The sequence below is a fragment of the Calypte anna genome, unplaced genomic scaffold, assembly GCF_003957555.1.
Source record: "Calypte anna isolate BGI_N300 unplaced genomic scaffold, bCalAnn1_v1.p scaffold_72_arrow_ctg1, whole genome shotgun sequence".
Classification (NCBI taxonomy): domain Eukaryota; kingdom Metazoa; phylum Chordata; class Aves; order Apodiformes; family Trochilidae; genus Calypte; species Calypte anna.
The window spans coordinates 251493-257478 of record NW_022045526.1 but is presented as its reverse complement, the minus strand read 5'-3'; the positions used below and the strand labels follow the sequence as shown (position 1 = coordinate 257478).

Genomic DNA, 5986 nt, shown 5'->3' with positions numbered 1-5986 from the left:
ACCACAAACTGCGCTGACCACAGCACATGGAGATATATGTCTGGGTCCAGAGGGCTGATGCAAGGTGTTATGAGTGTACGTGTGAATGTGAGAAAGGGGACTAAAGTCTGTTTTCCATGAACCTTGCTTTAAAATACAGAAACCCTTTTCTAGCGCTTTGCAATGTAGTTGAGGAAATGCATGCACAGGGGAGAGGGTCTCGGGGTGCACCTCCAGCTCCTGTCCCCAAATTCTGTGATACAGCATAGTGGCAGCACATTCACTCCTTGACCAGAAGAGCAAGGAGGGTCTTAGGTGTGCTACTCAGCTTTGGGACCTGCTCACAGATCCACTGGCACTTTCTCCCACATTTTGAGCTCTATTTTCCCATTAGCTGATAGCCTGTAGTCTGTAGAATGGTCGTACCTAGGAGAGAGGGCGTGTCTCAGAGCATCAGTGACAGCATCCCTACCATGGACATCTCTTCCCACATGCAGCTGAGTGGATTTCTCTTTGCAATATTTCTGGCTCTCCCACCAGGTCTTCTCCACCAAAATGAAGAGGCATTTGCCCCTGTACAGTAGCCAGACTGAGGGGCAACAGGGGCACAGTTTAGGCACTTGCCTGCCTTCAGCTGTTCAGGGGGCTCAGCCTGGCCAGGATCACCCCTGGCAGCATCACTGACAGCCTTCCCACACTGCCACTACCCTGCCTGTATTCACGCAGGCACACAAGCTACTCATTGTGTTCTTGCTGTCCCTGAGCTTCCCCTGTGTCTCCTGCATCTTCTATTCTAGCACAGCCATCTCTCACCTGGTATGTCTCAGCTTGGCATTCAGGCTCACCAGCTCTGTCCATCGGCTGTTTCCCTCCCACCACACTCACTGTAGCTCCACTCTGGTCCACACTAGATACCAGCTGCATATGCTCCAGGCTCCATTTCTGTGCACTCACCTCCTGTGAGAGGCAGCCCCATTCACTGTGTGATTGTGGGAGGCAATCTGCAGGATGCAGGTGACCTCCTGCCAGTCTGGAGAAATGGCCATAGGACAGCTCGAGCAGGGAGGCAAAGGACTGAACCCTCTCAGGGGGTAGTGTGGGCATGGACCTTTGGTAATAATTGCAATAATTGCTAGAAATGACCCAGATTACATTTTTAAAGCACAGGTACAGCATTTGGAGCTGGTGGAATATGACTACTGTGACTTGCAGAAAATGACTCTACAACTTGCGAAGTTATAGAGAGGGGTATGTTTATTCAGCACTGGGCACACAAGGGGATAATTCCTGCAGAATCCATGCGCACCAATCTCGCAATCAGGCCTTTGTTATATATACTGAAGTTTTACATATTCATTAGATTTTGCAATATGCCTTATACATATGCATTACCTACTCCTGCTTCATATTAAAATTAGTCCCAAGGTCATTTTCATAATCTCCTCCCCTCTGCGCCTGCACAGTGCCTCCTGGTGGTGGTTACGGGTGTCGTGGGGATGAAGTAAAAATGAAGCAAAGGTCTTTCTCTGGGTAAACTTTTCACCTCTTCTTCTTCAGGCATTTGCATTTCTTCAGCCTAGGTTGATTCTTCTGAATTGGCTGTATTTTATCCTAAAGCATAGGATGTTCTCTGTCTTATCTCAAGGCTGTTAGTTAGACACATATTTTTCCCTTATAAGTGATAGCTTTCCCAAACAATTACTTGGCTCCTTTAAAAAAGTTACCTCTATAAGGTCATGATGACCCCTAAACAATCACTAACAAGTATTCTAGGTTAACCCCTTATATCAATCATACCATGACTACCCTAGATGTTGGCACTGTCAGGAGTACTCAGTGTGCTAACTCCAAGAGAAATTGCATGGAGGGTAGAGCAGAGTGGAGATGCCACGGCCATGCTCTGTGGCCACAAAAACAAGTGTCACGGTTTAACACTGGCCCGGCAATTAAATCGAGTAACAGATTCTCACTATTAATCTCTCTCTTCTCCCTGATTAAGAAAGGAGAGAGAATATGGGAGAGAAACTTATGGGTTGGAAACTAAACTACACAACTTTAATGAAACAGTGATGATAAATAGGAAAAATTACTAAATATATACAAATATACAGGAAAATGGAAACCACATTCCTCCCCCCTTTTCCTCCAATAACTCTCACGTCACCACCGAGGCTGCAGGGCAGCACTGGGAAAGTCCAGGCTGGACTCCTGGAGTCGGCAGCAGTCGGGAACTGGAGGCAGGAACACACAGATATGGGCTGGCACTTATCAGGAGCACAGGCAGACAAATGGACAGAATCCTTCCAGGATGCCAGGTGCAGGAAGGGAAGCAGGAAAGGCAGGAAGGACAGGCAGCCGGAAGCTGGAAGCAGGAAATCATGACTTGGCCCTCGTGATCCCTCAAATTTATACTGAGGGTGACGTATATGGGATGGAATACTCTGTTTGGTCAATTCTGGCATCTATCTTGTCCGTTCCTCCCCAAAGGAGGGCTGCAGGTGGGACCTCTTTCTTCCTTCTGGAGGGTAAAAGTTTTCCTCAGAGCTGAGCAGTGTCCTTGGCTCTGCATACCAGTCTCTAGCAGTAACTATAAACATCAAGTGTTATCAGTCCTAGAAGCACACACTGTCTGAGAAACTTGCTGTTAATTTCAGCAAGTGCCACTACTTAAAGAGACTTAGCTAAAAGCAAAAGTACAAGACAGAAAATCACCTTTATCCTGGCCCAAACCAGGACACCAACTAAATGCATTTTTGATACCCTGGGCCAACAGCCTGTCACCATTTGACAAATGCTGTCCTTGAGGTGAACTTTGCTCATTATAATACAAAAACCACACTTCCATCCCTAAAGTTACCTATCTCCAAGGTGCAACCACCCCTCACTGAGCCTGCACACCAATTTTTTCTATAGCCTATACCTTTAAATGCGAAGCAAGATAACTTTGCACTAGTAGCAATAAAGACATACTTGACTAGAGTCACTCAATCTCCACCTGTCAGGTAAAACAGTATAAAAATAGCCAATGGGGGAAAGGATGCCAGGGAAGATACCATTGCAGGGAAGATACCCCTGAGCCCTGGGACCAGTTGACAGGCTGAGCCTCTCTTGCCCCACATTGGGATGCCTTTGAGTAAGATTTTAACACTCGAATGCCCCCCTCTCTTTCTTTTTCCATTAATTTTGCAGTGTCTCTTTAATAGTATAAATGTCTACACCTATGTTTTTTAGCCAGGTTGCCCTATAGAGATTCCCCTACTCATAACCTAGGTATTTTGTACATGCTTCTTTTGCAGACAGTGAATTTATCACCGGCAATCCAAAAAACCTTGTATACTGTTGCATTAATAAATCACACTATTCATTAATCTGGTGGTAAGAAACCTCATTTAGCATGACCAAATTCCAGCACGTCTCTGCAATGATTTCTTTACTGGTGTGGTGCTAGTAGTGCATCCGGACCCTTATTTTCCAGCCTACTAAAGGTGAATTGGCTATCACTCAGAATCTAAGACCAGCTGCCCTTAGCTCCTCTAATATCTGAGGGTCAACTGGATTGCAAGGGGGTTTATTTTCTGCCAAATTTCTTTACTCTCGCCTTAACACAACAACCTTGCAAGGGGTAGTGGGAGAGAAGTGTCTGGCTGTGGGCAGAGACAGTTTGGGGGGTGCCAGTGATGCCAGAAAGGATAGGCCAGCATTGCCAGGGTGATGTCAGTTATTAACTGAAATAGGTAAAACTTAAAGGAAAAAATCATATTTGGGGAAAAATCACATAAAAGAGAACAAAAGAGATGTAGAATAAAAATAGGGCTCACATAACAGTGAAACAGTAAAAATCAGACAAAACTAGATTCCAATTAGAGAGAAACAGATCCCAAGTAGTCAACAGCCTGGCCTTGAGACAAGCCTGCAAGACATCTGCAAGGCAGATGAAAGGGATGGGAAAGAGTACTCCCCACAACTCCCCACAACTTATCTTGGTTACAGCCTTGAGCACTGGGTAGAAAAACATTGAGTAATTGGTCTCACTGTATTAACATGCCATTCATATATTAATGAGCTATTAGCATAACTAAAATACACACCAATAGGTCAGAGCGACCCCTACTAGCAAAGAGCCCCTTACTCTTTGAGCATGTGCAGTGAAATTTTTGAGCATTGCCGCTTTAAATGGAAACAAGGAATTAGTTAGCCAATCATGGGTGTGAATGATGGAATAATGTTAGAGATAAAATTCTTTCTCAAGATTTTGAGTATAAAAGTAGCACTGGAATTTCAGACAATTGAGCTTGCTTTGTGGAATACCACCCTGCACCCCTTTCTGCATAGAAATGGATATTAAAGCAAAGATCTCAACACTGTATGTGGATTGGCTTTTGCACACCAAGTAACAGACCCTGCTTTTGGGACAACAGGGGGAGGGGGTGCTTGCTGAGCTTGTCTTGATATGTCTGTCTGTAGCTACAGGAGGTGGGTATCATTGGTAAGGAGAACAATGAGTAGTTAAACTTACCAGGAATACCTTCAGGGTGCTGTCTATAGGCACAGGAAGTGGATGTCACAGGCACCCCAAGAATAATGACTAGTTAAGCTTGCTGGGAAGGACCCCCTTCTCTCAAAAATACTCACCAGACAATTATTGAGACAATAATATTGGTGTACTAAGAAGATAAGATAAATTTGCATCTTTATCGTATAAAAGGAGCCCTGTATTATGAGGAAGGGGTGCTTGATTTGTGGGAGTCCAATGAGCACCCAGGTTTGCCCAAACCTGCAGTAAACACTGTCTCCTTCCTAAACATAATCTCTTTGTCTGCATTTCAGGAGCTAACTTAAAATGGTAGCATTAGTGGGACAGGCAAGGAAGCCTCAACAGTGTCAAGGGGAGGGAAGGCAGTGGGATGTAATGGGAAGGCAATGGAAGGGCAATGGAAGGAAATGAGGAGGCAGTTGGAAGGCAATGGGATGGTAAAGAGAAGGGAAAGGAAAGGCAAAAGGAAGGGAAAAGGAAGGCAATGGGAGACAATGAGAAGGCAGAGGGGCTTTCTCAGCCTTCCTGAGGGAGGACAGGGATGCATGATCTGAGGCTTCAGCCTCTGAAATAAGTAGGGGAGGACTGGGGGATGCCTCCTTTAACTGTAGCATTCAACCCCTCCCCAGCGAGTGTGCAAGAGAGAATCCACTGGTGGCCCTGGATGCCTGCAGACCTGACTCATCAAAGGATGGTGGTGTCACGGTTTAACACTGTCCCGGCAATTAAATCAAGTAACAGACGCTCTCTATTAATGTCTCTCTCCTCCTTGATAAAGAAAGGAGAGAGAATAAGGGAGAGAGACTTATGGGTTGGAAACTAAACTACACAACTTTAATGAAACAGTAATGATAAATAGGAAAAATTACTAAATATATACAAATATACAGGAAAATGGAAACCACATTCCTCCCCCCTTTTCCCCCAATAACTCTCACTTCACCACCGAGGCTGCAGGGCAGCCCTGGGAAAGTCCAGGCTGCCTGGAGTCGGCAGCAGTCGGGAACTGGAGGCAGGAACACACAGATATGGGCTGGCACTGATCAGGACCACAGGCAGACAAACGGACGGGATCCTTCCAGGATGCCGGGTGAAGGAAGGGAAGCAGGAAATCAGGAAATCCGGAAATCTGGCTCGGCCCTCATGATCCCTCAAATTTATACTGAGTGTGACGTATATGGGATGGAATACTCTGTTTGGTCAATTCCGGCATCTATCTTGTCTGTTCCTCCCCAAAGGAGGGCTGCAGGTGGGACCTCTTTCTTCCTTCTGGAGGGTAAAAGTTTTCCTCAGAGCTGAGCAGTGTCCTTGGCTCTGCATACCAGTCTCTAACAGTAACTATAAAAATCAAGTGTTATCAGTTCTAGAAGCACACACTGTCTGAGAAACTTGCTGTTAATTTCAGCAAGTGCAACTACTTAAAGAGACTCAGCTAAAAGCAAAAGTACAAGACAGAAAATCACCTTTATCCTG

General features: G+C 45.4%; 1 pseudogene; it reads right to left on the bottom strand.

Annotated features, from left to right (window-relative positions):
- Positions 1–259: 259 nt before the first annotated feature.
- LOC115600357 lies at positions 260–1083 on the bottom strand (annotated as a pseudogene).
- Between the last annotated feature and the right edge of the window lie 4903 nt (positions 1084–5986).